The sequence below is a fragment of the Octodon degus genome, unplaced genomic scaffold, assembly GCF_000260255.1.
Source record: "Octodon degus isolate 3935 unplaced genomic scaffold, OctDeg1.0 scaffold00149, whole genome shotgun sequence".
Taxonomy (NCBI): domain Eukaryota; kingdom Metazoa; phylum Chordata; class Mammalia; order Rodentia; family Octodontidae; genus Octodon; species Octodon degus.
This window is the reverse complement of record NW_004524725.1, coordinates 4,167,275-4,183,712: the sequence shown is the minus strand read 5'-3', so window position 1 is coordinate 4,183,712 and position 16,438 is coordinate 4,167,275.

The following is a 16,438-nucleotide window of genomic DNA, read 5'->3' as shown; positions in this document are numbered from 1 at the left end:
CAAGAATTCCACGTCATCTGTGTCATGTAGACACTTTCCATATATATTTGTGTTTTAATCTATCTTCACTAGATTATTCACAAGGACTAACACACGTCAAATGTTTTCAGGCTGTATCCCAAAGTGTAAAACATTAGGTTACAATAAATACTTGTTAACTTAGGAGTGGGTGGATTCCTGGAGAAGAAACATATACAGTAATGTTTTAAAAAACAAGAATTTTTAAATGATAGGATTATGATTTGTATTCTGTCATAATACAAATTGAAGATTTCCACAAAACAGTATCAATCTTATCTCAGGTTATATACTTTTTTATGTGTGTGTGTGTGTGTGTGTGTGTGTGTGTGTGTGCCTGAAAAAGACAAGGACGAATCAATATAAAGTCAGTGAGAACTCAGGACATAGGAGAACCTGTACTGTAACATCCTGTAACCCAGTGATGGCCCAAATTTTCTGATCAAGGAGATTATGGGGCCACATAATCAGAGGAAAGTCATCGACGATGTAGAATGTACCTAAGGAGAGTCACATGGAGAGAAAACAGTCTCTCAGGCTTTCACGGAAAGCACATTGATCAAGCAATAGTTTGATCTAACTTGGGAGCTTATGCTTGACAGTCAGGCACTTATCCCTCTGAGGCACTTCGCTAGCCCCCAAAATGGAGAATTTAAATAAATATTTTTAATGTAAAATAATTTTAAACTGTGATGTTAACTCAGTAACATCACTGAGTTACAGGATGTTACAGTACAGGTTCTCCTATGTCCTGAGTTCTCACTGACTTTATATTGATTCGTCCTTGTCTTTTTCAGGCACACACACACACACACACACACACACACACACACATAAAAAAGTATATAACCTGAGATAAGATTGATACTGTTTTGTGGAAATCTTCAATTTGTATTATGACAGAATACAAATCATAATCCTATCATTTAAAAATTCTTGTTTTTTAAAACATTACTGTATATGTTTCTTCTCCAGGAATCCACCCACTCCTAAGTTAACAAGTATTTATTGTAACCTAATGTTTTACACTTTGGGATACAGCCTGAAAACGTTTGATGTGTGTTAGTCCTTGTGAATAATCTAGTGAAGATAGATTAAAACACAAATATATATGGAAAGTGTCTACATGACACAGATGACGTGGAATTCTTGGTAAACGGGTATGACTGGTGGCATCTACACAAAGGCGTGAAGAAGAGAACAGCACAAACTATGGTCAGTAGTGAAGAAAAGGCTAATGTGCCTGAAACTCTTCTGAAAATGATGCAGTGTAAGGTTGACAGAGTTATTGGAGTGCACACAGTCTAGGGTCTATAAAAGACTGGGCGAGCTCAGGCTCATACAATAAATTACATTAAAAGTCAGTGGGGGAGTTTTATAGAAAAGAGCATAGTAATCCACAGTAAGATTGTAAATCATTAAGTGATTTGCTATTTTAAAACTATGCAGACAGCGCCTGCTGAAGAATCAGGGAAATGTATTTGCAATATACTGAAATAAGCAGAAAATGATAAACAGCAGAGATTAACATCAGGAGAATAGCCAGGGAATCTAACTACATTTTGAAAACAGAAATTGGGACTTGATGATGGATTACTTTAGTTAGATGAGAAAAAAACTTTTTCTTTTTCTTTTTTCTTTTTCTTTTGTCTTTTTCTTTGTGGAACCAGGGATTGAACTCAGGCCCTTTTGCTTGCCAGACAAGCACTTATTCTACTGAGCTATCTCCCCTGCCCCAACATTTTTTTTTTTTTGTATATGACTTTTATTTAGAAACCTAGTGGCTTAGGGCCAGCCAGATAGCGCAGAGTAAAGCACCTGCTTAGGGGACTGGGGCTCTATCCTCAGGTCACCGTGAGCCTGCAAGTGAGACTGGGCACAGTGACATGCACGTGTAATCCCAGCACTGGGGAAGCTGAAAACAGGAGGATCACTACAAGTCTGATATGTGTAGTGAGAACTTGTAGACCATGTACAAAATACATTAAAATTATTAAAAAATGAAAAGGAAATCTAGTGGCTTAACATTCAAAAATAACTGCTAATATAAAAATCGCATAATTTCAATTAAAAAATGGCTATAGATTTTAAAAAGTGACTTCTTTTTTTGCCAGAAATCTTTGCAATGTATTAAACTGATATTATGGATGAAATACTAAGAGGTGACTTAGGGAAAGTGTTATCCAGTGTTACCTAATTGTTAGTTTTATTGACAAAAAAGTTAGCATAAAATGATTCAAGAATTGAAAGAAATTCTGGATGTGGGAAGCTTAGATTTCTTTTATCCACAAAAACAATAACTAATGTTGATAAAGTTTTAAAATTTACAAAGCGATTTAAGTTGCATTAAATCATCCTCCAACAAAACCTTTCATATTCTTATAAAATAGTTTTCATTTGAAGTCAAAATAAACATAGGCTAAGGAACTAGCTTGGCAGTCTCTAGCACCCACCTGGCGAGTGCAAGGACCTGAGTTTGATCCCTGATGTCTCATGCCATGCTGGTGGCAGAACAAGGTGGTGGTGCACCCCTGTAATCCCTGCTGGGGAGTCTGAGACAGGAGGATCACTAGGAGTATTAGCTGCACAGCAAGACCCTGTATCAAATAAATAAATTATTTTCTTAAAAAATAAAACAAGCATGGCACATCAATCGATATTTTTATAGTAGAGAAAATGTACGGCAGACCCAAGATTAAATTCATATTTAAGTGAAAGCAATTGCTTTTCTATTGTTCGTAAGTCTCCTTTTCTATGTTTCCAATCCTAAATGAAGCCCATGTTCAAATATTTTATCTATATTGAGGTATGTATCTAATTCTAAAATTTAAGTTGTATTAAATAATTTTATTCTGCTCTTACATTGGACACAAAATAGTTAACAGATATTTGATATGATGTTAAAATTAAATATTGATTTTCTCAGATAATGAAAAAAACTACTCTCAGACTTTTTTCCAGTGAGAGCAGAGGGGCAAGTATTTTAGCTCATTTAATCTTCTAAAATCACTTTCAGGTATATAATTCTGATTCTTTTTCCCCCACAGGAATACTGAGGCAGGTATATATTAATTCATGTCATAGTACAAGAATAGGCAGTAATAAAACACTGGCATTTTCCAAATTACCAGTATAAAGAATTGTCAGAAGAACATGAGTATTATTTTCAGATTCTCCAAGGGGTTAACCTTTATGTTATCTGTTAAATATAAATTATTTATTAACTTTTCATATTTCATATATAAAACTTCAAGCCATGGTCCCGTTTCTCAAGATGACCTTGCTATAATCAGAGATAATAGTGTTCTTTACCAAAGACATTAATCAATAACTTTATAATATGAAGGCTATGAATATTTAGTACTTTCTACTTGAATAATTCAAATCTTCTACCACTAAAAAACAGTCCTTGAGTTACTATGATATCTAGACCTCCATAAGTCCTATACTATTTGTTACCTGTTTTATTCATTATAGTGTTTGCTATGTAGCAAACTCAAATAATTGTATTTTGATAGCATTATGTTATTTTATTTTTATCTTTTATAAAATATTCTGTTTTAGCTGTTTTTATAAATCTGAGTAAATAAAAATATTATGCTGAAATACTTCTAACAAAAATTATTGAAAGAGAAAGTCCTCATTCACTGAAAAATAGTATGTTAAGTAATTGTTTAAAAATCAGTAAGAGGGCTAGAAATATACCTCAGTGGCATAAGGACCTGCCTGGCAAGTTCAAGGTCCTGGGTTCTGTCCCTGGTACTGCTCCCCCCAAATAATAATAAATACAAATCATTAGGACCAAGCTTTAAAGTACTATTTTAAAATGGTGTCTAGCTCATTGAAAAGGAGCTTGAATAGTGTACAAGGCAATAATTTCTCACAATAGGAAAAGATTTTGAAGTTATAATAATTGAAAGGAATATGCAAATCAAATTCATACCTTATCTAAAAAATGTTTTGCTAAATTATATCAAACTTTAACATTATTTTGAACTTTGTAGGAAATTATCAATAAATGTAAATATATATAAATATATGCTCATATATTAATACATTATTTCAAAGGCCATGAATTTTTCTTTTGTTTTGATATCAGGACCTTTTGCTTGCTGGGCAGCACTGTGATACTAAGCTATATTCCCAGCCTGGCCATTTGCATTTTAAAAATGTTTTCTAATGTCATCAGGATTAGTCAATACTAATATTTAAAACAAATTCCAATTGTTGAAAGTAGACTTATATACAATCGTGTAATAATTCTACACTCTCAAAAATAAATTTCAACATTTTTAGTAAGAACTGATTATGTAAGGAAATTATGTGTTGTGTATGAATTATAAAAATATAATGAATAATTATGCTTCAATTTCATAAAGTTTATTTGCTTGTTAAAATCTCCATAGACTAATAGGCATGAATGAGAAGGAAGGCATCAATAGAAATGGTATAAAAAGAATATGGGCAGAAGTAATAGCAGAAAACTTCCCAAATATGGGGCCATAATCTGACATTCCTGTAACCGAAGCATATAGAACTCCAAATAATATCAATTCAATGAAAACCACACCCAGACACATAATAATCAAGATCCCAGAAATTCAGCATAGGAACAGAATACTAAAAGCCGCTAAAGAAAAGAAACAGATCACATTTAAAGGAAAATCCATCAGAATAACGGCAGATGTTTCTTCACAAACCATCAAGTCAAGAAGAGCATGGAGCAAAGTACTTCAAGTCTTCCAAGAAAACAAATTCCGACCCACACTGATCTATCCTGCAAAACTCTCTTTCAAATATAATGGAGAAGTGAAATATTTCCATGACAAAGAACAACTAAAGAATTTCATGATGACAAAGCCAAGCCTACACAGACTACTAAATGAGGTTCTAGAGAGGGAGCAAATTGATCACAGCCCCATGAATGAGAATGGAAAGAACCCGCCAAATAGGGCAAACAATTAAACAGAGGAGAATAAGAGGTATACAATAGTAGTCTTTCAGTTATTCTTTTGTGTTCAGCAACAGAATATTTTCATCAGCACACTCTACAAATGGACTTCTCTTCCACCCTATGAGTCATGATTCCACCTGAGTCTACAGGGTGGATTTCAAAGAAATAGCTGTAACTCAGTTCCACAAGTGACACCTGGCCACCAATAACTGTCACGGTCATTATGCATGTCCACAACACACTAGAACTTTGTGCGATATCCTATCCTCAAACTGTTAGAAGCGCTGGTCATTCATTTGCCATTCCAGTATCTATCTTATGTTTTACTCTTAGTACTTCTTTGCTATCATGAAAACTTTTTCTTAGTTCAATTGTTTGGAAACATTTAATTTTCTGAATATTGCTTAATCTTAATTTTTGTTCTAAGATTTATACTGTATCTTTGACTTACAATTTATTTTAAAGACATTGTATGATATCTTCCAATATTAGACACTTTAAAAAGTTAAAAATAAATAAATAAATAATAAATAATAAATAAAAAAATAAAATCTCCCACAAAGGGCCGGTCAAGTATCTCAGCAAATGAAAGAGCCTACAAACAGGCGCAGGAGCCAGGGGCCAGGGTTTCCATCTCGGGCCTGAATTGCCAGGCCCACCCCCGGAGTGCACTGAGACAGCAATTGAGACTGGGAGTTGTGGCGCAGGCCTGTAATCCCAGCTCTTGGACTGCTGTAAACACGCAGATCACTCTGAGTCCAATCTAGCAGTGAAACCCTGAACACCCTGTAGGCACTTTCCTAAACCACTAAATAAATAAATAAATAAATAAATAAAATCTCTTATAATTATAAAACTCTAAAAGTACAAATTACATGTGGAGAGTTAGGTGTCTATATATCCAATTAATCCTTTAATCTCACAAATTTGCTTATTTAGATTTTTTTTTTTTAACGGATCTGGGGATTAAACTCAGACCCTTGCGCTTGCCAGGGAAGTACTTATTTCAGGTAGCCTTCTCCCTGGCTCCTATTTTCTTTTATATTTTTTGATATTTATCAAATTTAACTGTGAAATTAAGGAAATATCTTAAAATATGCATTACAGTTTGAGCTGCATTTTGCATGGTGAAATTGTAATTTTAGTTGATATTTATTTTACTTTCCAATAGCTTATAAATTTCAACAGATCAATATTTATTGATATTAGTAGGTTTTTGTGCCTAGTTGGACTTTGACTTTCAAATAAGGCAAATGTAATAGCAATACTGAACATGTATATTTGGAAGTTAAAACAATGCAACATGTCTTACTCTTAGTCAAGAGGATTTTATGAATGATCTAACAGCACAATGACTTCTCCACTGATGCTAGCAAAGATGATCTGTATTTCTGCAGGATCTGTTGTAATTTCACCCTCTTCTTTCTCAAAGTGTCATTTTTTATCCCAGAAGCATGTGTTGAAAATGCTTGTTTTATAGCTTACAAAATGTGTGTTTTATTGAAGCACTTAGTGACTGCAAAGCATCCGTCTTGGTTCAGTCTGACTCGAACAATCTGCTATTGTCAATCAAAACTGGATAAACTTGAGAGGGCGCAGGTGAGTGGAGAAGCAAGTAGAAACTGGATAGAGTGTAGACACGTGTGTATGTTTCTTTCTGTGTCTGCACAGGTATCTGGGGGTTGGGGATATAAGTTAGCAGCACAGTGCCAGCCTGGCAAGAAGGAGGTCCTGAGTTCAATTCCCAGGATCAGGAAAAGTAGAAAGGAAATACACACAGGTTTGTAAAAGTAACGAGTTAGAAAAATTGTTGCAAATTCTCTTCTTGCCCTTTTAAATTCATAATGGACAATATTAAATCATATAGATTACTGTGTACCTTTTGTTTTCTGATTTTGTAACATAAAAAACTTCATGCTACAAATAAACTGAACAGTTCTATTTGAGTACAAATCCACATTGTAATATCTATTTGGGTTACCTATGCAGTGGAAATGTAATCAAATATTTGACTCCCCAAAATTAGACAAATCTAATGCGTTATAATCAATAACACTTTGAATACTCACCTGAAGATATAGCTCTTTGTAGTAGGTATTTGGAAAGGAATTTTATTCTTTGTAGTGAAATGGATATACATTGCCATAAACAAGTGTATTTCAAGCCAGATCCATGTATCTTGAAATTATTTTATTTACTACTAAGAAGAATGTGTAAGACAACTACTATAGTAAAACAGATTTACTGTCCCTGGTGCTTGCCTGTGCTATTTCTCTCTATATTGTCATTGTTATATATTATCCATTCTTCTCAGAAATGGCTTCACTGTGGTGAATTAAATGCCTCGTGTTCCCCTTCTGTTCATTTTACATTGTAATGTTTCTGAGCAGACTTCTAGAGATTTCTCACAGATTTATACCAAGTTTTTAAGCATACCAAAGTTAAAAATATTTTTGGCTCAATTTGAAATCTTTTACTCTGGGATCATTTGAGTTTTTCAGCAAAATGTACTCTGCTGTTAATAAGAAAGTTCTTATGTGGTATAAAAAGTCACAGTTTAAGTCATACTGCCCTGAATAATAGTATAGACAAATTGTAAAAAATAAAGTAAACATTGCAAGCAAATAATGGAAATATAAATAAGAAAATATTTGTATTGTATTTATTCCAGTAAATTGTTATATTGTACTAATACCAAATATTTATAAAAATTAAAAAGCTTCCAATCTTTGTTTAAAAATTATTTTTATTTTTGGGAAAATAACTGTAACCTATAAGATTATGAATTATGGAAAAAGGTTAATAAATACAGTGCATCCTTGGAAAAATGTGAAATAAGAAAAAATTGTGCAGAATCAATTAACCATTTTGTAGCATCAACGTTATAATTATTTTACTGTGGTGTAGAAAATTAACATCATGGCTTTAATTGTATAAAATAAACATAGCATTCTAATGTCTATATCTGATATCTAGAAATCAAATAACTTATTTACAATGCTCTACTATCTTTAAGATTTTAAAAGGGACAAGAATCTACCTATATTTTCTGACATTTATGTTACATATTAGATTTTCTAGGTATTAGATAATTCTCAAAATTTTCTAAGTGATAGCATTAGGTTTAAAAATGCTATCATTCACTTTCAATCAGCAGGAAAATACATTAATATATTATGATGATTACAGGCAATATAAAACATGATATTTACAGAAATAAAAATGAACATTTCCTTGAGCAAATGTTGAATTTCAAAAGAATATCAATAAATCATTAAAGGTCTTCTGTTTTCATTTTTAAATGTGTATAGAAAGAAAGATTAGGATTGTAGTGTGGATTTAGTTCTAAAGTTATGTATTATTAAATGAAAAATACATGAGAGAGTTATTGTAATATATGAATACATATTGAAATAGAAACATAATGCTACATTATTTTCTGTTTTTTGACATTTAAAATATTTATTTATTTGTTATTTATTTATTTATGCCTTAAGCACATGGTCTACAAAGTCTCACTATGTAGATTGGACTTCTAGCAATACTCTTATTTTCAGCCTCCCAAGCACTGGGACTGCAGGCACGTGCCACCACCCCATTCTCGGTGGACTTCTCAGCATGCTCTGGGGACAGGGCCAGTATGGCTTGCCAGGATCAAACATCGGTCACTTGTGCCTACCCAAGCAGGTGCTTTAGTTGGCTGGCCAGCCCTAAAAAGAAATTATTTATAAATGAAATTTTTACTTTATACTGCTTCTTTAGAGAATTTTGAGCCCTGAATAGGTTTTAAAGTATTCTAATCATTTTTCCATATGAAACAGAGTTCACACACTCCATTGAGCAAAAGTTTGCTAAGTTTGATATCAATAGCTTTCGCATCTTTGTATTCGGAGACTCTTGTTATTTTACTCTTTTTATAGAGAATTTATAAAAATCATTCCAACTGGCAGAAAGTACCATGGACCAAGTATACATTTTACATAGGAAGTTGCTTAAATTATTTTAATGGAAGAGCTGGTGTATAATGTGTATGCAGAAACATATCCATTACAAGTTTACAGAGTGTGGATATTTTCCTATTGAGAGAATATGTAAATTCAGTGCAGGACGTAGAAGAGTGTTTGAAAATAAAGTCATGTAGTCCTTCTAAATCATGAGAATTTTACTCTCAACAGCAGAAAATGACCATGATTCATGGTTATGTTCTAGTAGCATGATATTTCTGTCATCATACATTTGGAATATTTTTGTAAATATATCTTACTGAGCCAAACTTTTTTATTGATAGAGGGTATTATTTGTGCAAACAGTGCACTCATAAATACTGACCCATTGTTTTATGTTCCATATTTTAATACAATTTATTTATTATCACAATAGATATTTGGCTTGTTTTCCACTTAGTGCTGGCTTGTGTTTGTTGTTTGCTTTACCCCTGCTGTGCAGTTGCTTTTGTTTTGATATAAACTTGAGTTGTAATTTTAAGCCATTGGTATTTATTGTACATAATGTGACATTTTTTAGTCTTCCCTGTCACATTCTACTTTCAGTAGTAACATATGAATTATCGTCAGTCTTACCAATTTTGCAACCTAGTTGTTACATATTATGTTCTTTTGTGAGGTTTTAGTTTACACATATATAACAGCTTGAATTTTCTGGCCATGAAGGTTTTTTGGAAGGTTCATAGATTTTTTTAAATTAAATTTTAATGAGTTCACTAACAAGTAATTTTCTTTTGAATATCATTAATCATTATTCAATTTTAAATAAATATAGGGCTATACCAAAGTATTACTTTTATTTTCAGGCTCTTTTTTTGAAACATTTTTAATTGCTTTTAGACATCACAACTTATTAACATACTTAACTCAAAATCCTTTTATTTTGTTTTACAAAGACTTTCTTTATTTACTGAGTTCTTTTCCTACAATTAAGCTATGAAATTAGTTAGTCTCTTAATCAGGAATTGCATATACTATCTACATGAAAATATTCAGAACAAAGAAATGGTCAAAAGAAACTTCAAGTTGATGAGTTTATTTGCACAACATACAGTACTGTAATGTTCAGTGCACATAAAGCTATCATACTGTACTACACAATACAGTAATACAATACTTATAAACAAGATAAACTGTACAAAAACAAGATATTCAGACTCTATAAAAACAATATGCAGAACAGTACAAAATAGAGCTGCTACATTTCTGAGCACTAAGTCCAAACAGCATTTCTTGGTGCTAATTCCAAGCAATGGTTAAACAGATAAGCCTTTAAAAAAGGAATCTCTGTATTCAGCAGTTCAAATCTGACTATAATGAAAATTGAAGCAACAATAGTACCCAGTTTCATTCCAAAATGCTCTTAGTTGTTCCTTTAAAACAATCCTCTATGGGATAGCACAATAGCTCAGTGGACTAAGTGCCTGCTTAGGCAAGCTCTGGGGCCGGACTTTGATCCCTGGCACCACATGCTGCCCACTGGCCCAGCCCCTGGGAACTCTGAGCTAGCCACCAAGACTGGACATGGTGGCTCACACCTGTAATCCCAGCACTGGAGAAGCTGAAAACAGGAGAATCACTATGAGTCCAAGCTGCATAGTGAGGCCCTGTACAAATACATGAAAAATATATATCCTTTGGAAGTTTTCACTTTTTTTCTGCCATATATTTATAGTTTTTAATCATATGAGCGCCATTCAAACCATGTAAAACTTATGCAGAAATTGTTTTATAAGGTGGGCATTATTTCTGCATTGTCAGTGCATACTGCTAATAACTTTTGCATATTTTGATATCTGATTATGAATCCTAATTTGTGAAAACTAAATTTTTTATTAATATTGAAGCTATTTTAATGTTAAATATTTAATATTAAATATTAAATGCTTTCATACCATTTCAAGTCGTACTGTTGCTCTTTGCGTGTTACAGAAATGGGGAAACAAAATACATTTATCATCTGAGGTTACTATCAAAGAGTAATCCTACGAAGTAGTAAAAACATCTTAATATTTATTAGTTATTTTGAAATATCCAAAATTCACTTTTAGATAATAATAATTAAATAAGGCACAGCATAATATTTTTAATATTAAAAATGCCAAGATAGCAATCTGTGTGTAGAAGGGAGACCTGTCTCGTTGCAGTTGATCTTTGCAGAGTCTACGGCGGATGATACAGTAACATGCATCAAAATGCTGCTTGATCTTCTTTCCTCACCCCGAAAAATTTCAGGGCCAATTCGTCACAGGCGTTTGCTATCCGCAGCCACACAAGACACACACATGCCCACATGCAGGCACGCCCGTGAGCGGTTTTGGCCAACGGTTTAATCGGAGATATGCACTATTGATCATCGTTGTAACTACAGTATAAAACAAAAATGGAATTAAAATTAGTGGTCTTACATAGAACATATAAACAACAGTTAATGTTTAGGACAAGGAAACCATGAAATACAGCAAGTCTCTCCCCATTTGAGGACTGCAACAGTGTATGTACTTATTCTGAATTGCTTCTATTATTTTAAGCCGTTTATCCTTGCTGATCATGTGAAGACATAACATATATATATATATATATATATATCAGTTAAATTTGCTGATCAGTGCTTTTGTGTATTTTGCCTTTTAAAATGATGACAATGGAAGTATTTCTGCAGAATCTATACAAAGTCAAAAACAAAGTCACAAGGCTGGAGCTTGTCACCCAATAATAGACTCCGTCATTTATGAGTTCCCGCTTTATGGCACTACTGAAACGCTTTCACCTGAGCCATTACGGAACAACCTGAACCGCGAGGATAAATCTGCCAGCGTCTTCTGCCTACGATGACAGATCATCGAAGGGTGAAAGAGTCTCAGTGGGAGGAGAGCGGCTTCTACCACACACCTTTTCTCTCCCTAAGTACGTGCATGCCTGAGTGGGATGACATTCTGCTTCCTTGCAGTGTTATTTATTGGAAGCTGCGACTCCAGTGCATTTTTCACTCACAATTTGACAATTCCTTATATGAGGTAGCTGCCGCAGTGAACAAACACCACACTCTTCTGTTGAAACTGCAGTAGGTGACGGAGAGTTCATCTCCTTCGTGCTGATTCTTGATTTGAGCGTCCGGGTGCCAAGCATTCTGTCAGTGTTTTACACACATGATTTCATTTAGTGTTGGGCATTGGGTGTCATTATCTCTTTGTGGAAAATGCTGAGGCCACAAAACCTGGAAGTGGTGCAGTAATTATTCAATGCTGCATCTATTTACGTTAAGAACCTCTACACTCAGTGGGTTACAATGTCCTCAACGTTTGCGCATCTAATGTAGTAAAAACCCTGCTCAAATTTAGTGTGTGTGAATTTTGGGACATGCACATAACTACTGCATATAGCTTAGATTTACAATTAAATGACAAAACAACACAATATATTCATAAATTCATTTAATACCTTAAAAGCCCTCATTTATTCTCTGTGGAGTTCACTTATCCAATAATAAACAGTTACGCTGATTTAGGTTCTATTAAATCTCTTAAATCTGTTTACTCCAGTATTTTAGTACCTATCATTAATCTATGTTTTAAATTTACATAAGTGAAATTATTATGTATTGTTTTGGGGCTTATTATCCTCAAACTTATGCTTCAAGACTTATCAAAATTGATGCAGAGAGCTACAGTCTGTTCTGCAGTTGATGGACATTTGCATATCTTCCAGTATTTTGCTATTATCAGCAGAGCTGCTGGGAAAACTTGGATTTCATCTCTTAATACACGTATATAATATTGTCTCTAGGGTGTATACACTGATAATGAGATTGCTACATCATAAAATATGCAAATGTCAAGGAAGTTAAGTAAAGCCAAAGGGTTTCCAAAGTGCCTCCATCAGTTTGCACTGTGAAGGGCACTTGATAAGCAGTCAATGAAAGGCTACCTTCCTCCATATCTTTGTCAATAATTGTTATTTTTTATCAATATGCAATGTTGATGATTTTGGTTTTTAAAATATGTGTATGTATATTTCTCTGCTATATAGAATCTGTATATTATTCCCATTTTTACTCACTTACTTAATTAATTAATTTGATACAAGGTATTTCCATACAGCTCAGACCCAGAATGATCCTCCTGTCTCAGCTTCCCTAGTGCTGGGATTACAGGTGTGTACTACCATGTCTGGTTTTAGTGGCCAGCTAGGCACTGGATATGCATGGAGCTTACCAATTTTTCTTCCTTCATTTTTTTATTTTATAAAGAGAGTACAAATTAGTATCAAAATAGAAAAGTTACAAGTAAAACTGAATTTCACTTAACAAAGTAATATGAATTTCACAGTATTTGTTCCAAAGTGTTGTCTTCTATCTAATTTTTCATATTACCAGATAGATGCATGCAAAATTGGAAGGAGAAAAATAGAAAGGGATATATAAGAAAATATGAAGAGTATAAGGAGAAACAATTGAAAAAGGAGACAAAACAAATCAAGCGTAATCTGCTCCTTTCCATAGACCAGCAGAAAGGCACAGTACAGTTGTCCAAACCATTCTGTTTATATACATAGATAAATCTCTTTCTCCCACTCCCTCTCTGGTACTTCTGGTACTTCTCCTCAACTCAGTAACTCTTTCCTTTGAAATAAGTTCATTCCATTTTCCCTGATGATTTAGAAGAATATGAAGAATATGTATTTTTGAAAATATTATCTCCATGAATATTTAATAAAAAGCTTATTTTAAAGCATTTGAAATAAGCCAAGCATGGTTACCCAAAACTGTAACACAAGCACTTGTGAGGCTAGGTGGTAGATCACTGTGAATTCACAATGGGCAAAAAAGCGAATAGAAGGCCAGCCTGAAATCTGAAATCACTATTGAGTGAAATCCTGTCTCCAAAAAATGATCCCCAGATCATTTTTTATATGAACACACAGAAATATTTGAAAGGATTAAATTTTGTGAAACTAAAATATAGATATTTATTATTAAAATGTCAGAAATTACTATTCAGTTTATCTTTAATTAATGCCTATTCAACTATGTATTTCGTCATAGTTTGTTAAATTAAACTTAAGGAAATTTTGTACATAACATGAATTTTTAGAAATATAGAAAGAAACAATTTCTGTTTAATTTTAATATTAAAAATGATAGCTATTTTATATTTTTTTCTCACATTTATTCCTTTTTATCTTGAGGTAGTGGGGATTGAGCTATGAACCTTACATGAGCCAAGCAGGTGATAAGACCAATGAGCTATATCCCCAGTCACCTCACATGTATTCCTATTAAAATGCATTAATAAATTGTATTATTATTTTGATCAAAGTTTACATATTTTTTAAAAAGCACAATCTCAGGAAGCCTGTGTTATTTGATCATTACACAGTGTATACATATCAAATTATTATATTATTTCATGTAATAAAAAATATTTCATCAATTACAAGAAGTTTAAAAATTTGACAAACACCAGATTTATGAAATTATTTAGACTAATATATCTACAATGCCATCTATGTAGTAAGTATTTGCAGGACTCTAGCTCTCTTGAAAGAAAAATAGAAATGTAAGAACAGAATTTTGACTACACTTACATACTTACTACCTTCATATACTGCATCTTCTTTAAATTTTAGTTTCACAAAATTTAATCCTTTCAAATATTTCTGTGTGTTCATATAAAAAAAATCCAACTTCTGAAGTTTTTACATCCTTTATGTTTGGCACAATGCTGAGTTTTCCCCAAGGTAAACTTTTTATTCCCTTTTGACTATTGACTAAGATTATTTTAAATCTATTTAATATACAACATGAACTAAAATTTACAACCTAAAAATTTTACAGTAAACTTTAGACACTAGAAAGATTTAAATAGTCAGGAGAACATTAGATATTTTAATTATGATATATTAAATACAACTTGTTTGGTGAATTAGGAAAAACATGGAATTATTTTTTCCATTTTTGTATTTTTTATTTTTTAATGATTTTATTGAGAAACAAATAACAATGAGACAGTTTCAAAACCCACTAGTATAGCCCTAGCCAAGGCCCCATGAGTGTGTGGGAGAGCTTCCAGCTACCCTGCACAGGGGAGACCTACCATTCCAAGTCCAGGCCCAGTGTGGGTGAGACCCTCTTCCACCCCCTTGCGATGCACTCCACCACTCCGCAGCACCTCCCCACCCTGACCATCAAGTAGGAATTTCTGCCACTTTCCTGGAAAACCAGATCCAATCTTAGACCAGGCCCACTGAGTTTGTGGGAGAGCTTCCAGCTACCCTGCGACAGCAGGACCTACTGGTCCAAGGCCAGTCGCAGCATGGGAGAGGCCTTTTTCACCCCCTTGGGAGGCCCCCTACCACTCCATAGTACATCGCCATCCCACCAACTGAGTAGGAATTTCTGTTGTGTCTCAGGAAGCCCAAGATCCAGGCCTAGTCAATGCCAAGTGAGTTTGTGGGAAAGCTGCCTCTCCCCACTACTCCAAATTGTCCTTTCCAGACTCAGCTCAGGCCTGGCATTCAGGCCTGGGGTGAAACCCTGCAGCTGCAATCCCTGAAGAGAGTGTAGTGGACAGAACCACACAGCTAGTCCAGGAGCAGAACATCTTGTCAGAGAGGCACAACAGGTTCAGCCCCAAGGACAGCACAGGGAAGGAGCTGAGCACAGCAGCCAAAGCCAAGCCAGGCACAGATGGATAAATTCAAACTTTGTAGATCTGAACATGAACTTCATTAGGTGCTAAGGTTATAAATGCACCAAAAATTAACAACAAAGGTCAGAAAACAGTGCTACACAAAATGATAATGAAAAGGAGCAAAATCCAAATTCAGAACCCAAGCCCACCCATAATAACTGCAGAAGACACTAACAGAGAACAAAGTGGAAATCACACAGCTGAAATCAATGAATCAACGGCTTCTGAAATAAAGAAATAGCTGAAGAACGGTACAGAGGAACTCAGATTGAAAATGAAAAAAGAAATCCCTGAACTAATAACATCTGCAGTAAAGAATCAAATGTGGAAACGTAAGGAGGAAGTCCAAAGCCCACCCAGAATAAGTGCAGAGGACATTAGCTCACCTCAAATGTATTGATTAATAGATCGATAGTAAATAAGTAACAGCAGAAAGTCATAGAGGAACTCAGAGCAGAATTCTTTTCTATTAGCTCACCTCAAATGTATGAATGAATAGCGTCAATAGTAAATAAGCAACAGCAAAATGTTATAGAGGAACTCAGAGAAGAATTTTCTCAAATAAGAATTCTCTGAACTCATAGCATCTCAAGTAAAGAATCAACTACAGAAATATAGGGAGGAAACCCAATCTGAAAAAAACAGTGCAGAAAAGAATTAATAACTACTTCTGAATAAGACATTCATAAAAAAATAGAGGAGATAAGAAAAATGATGGATTCCTTGAATGAGCAATACAGGAAAGAAATAGATGGCATGAAGCAGAGTCA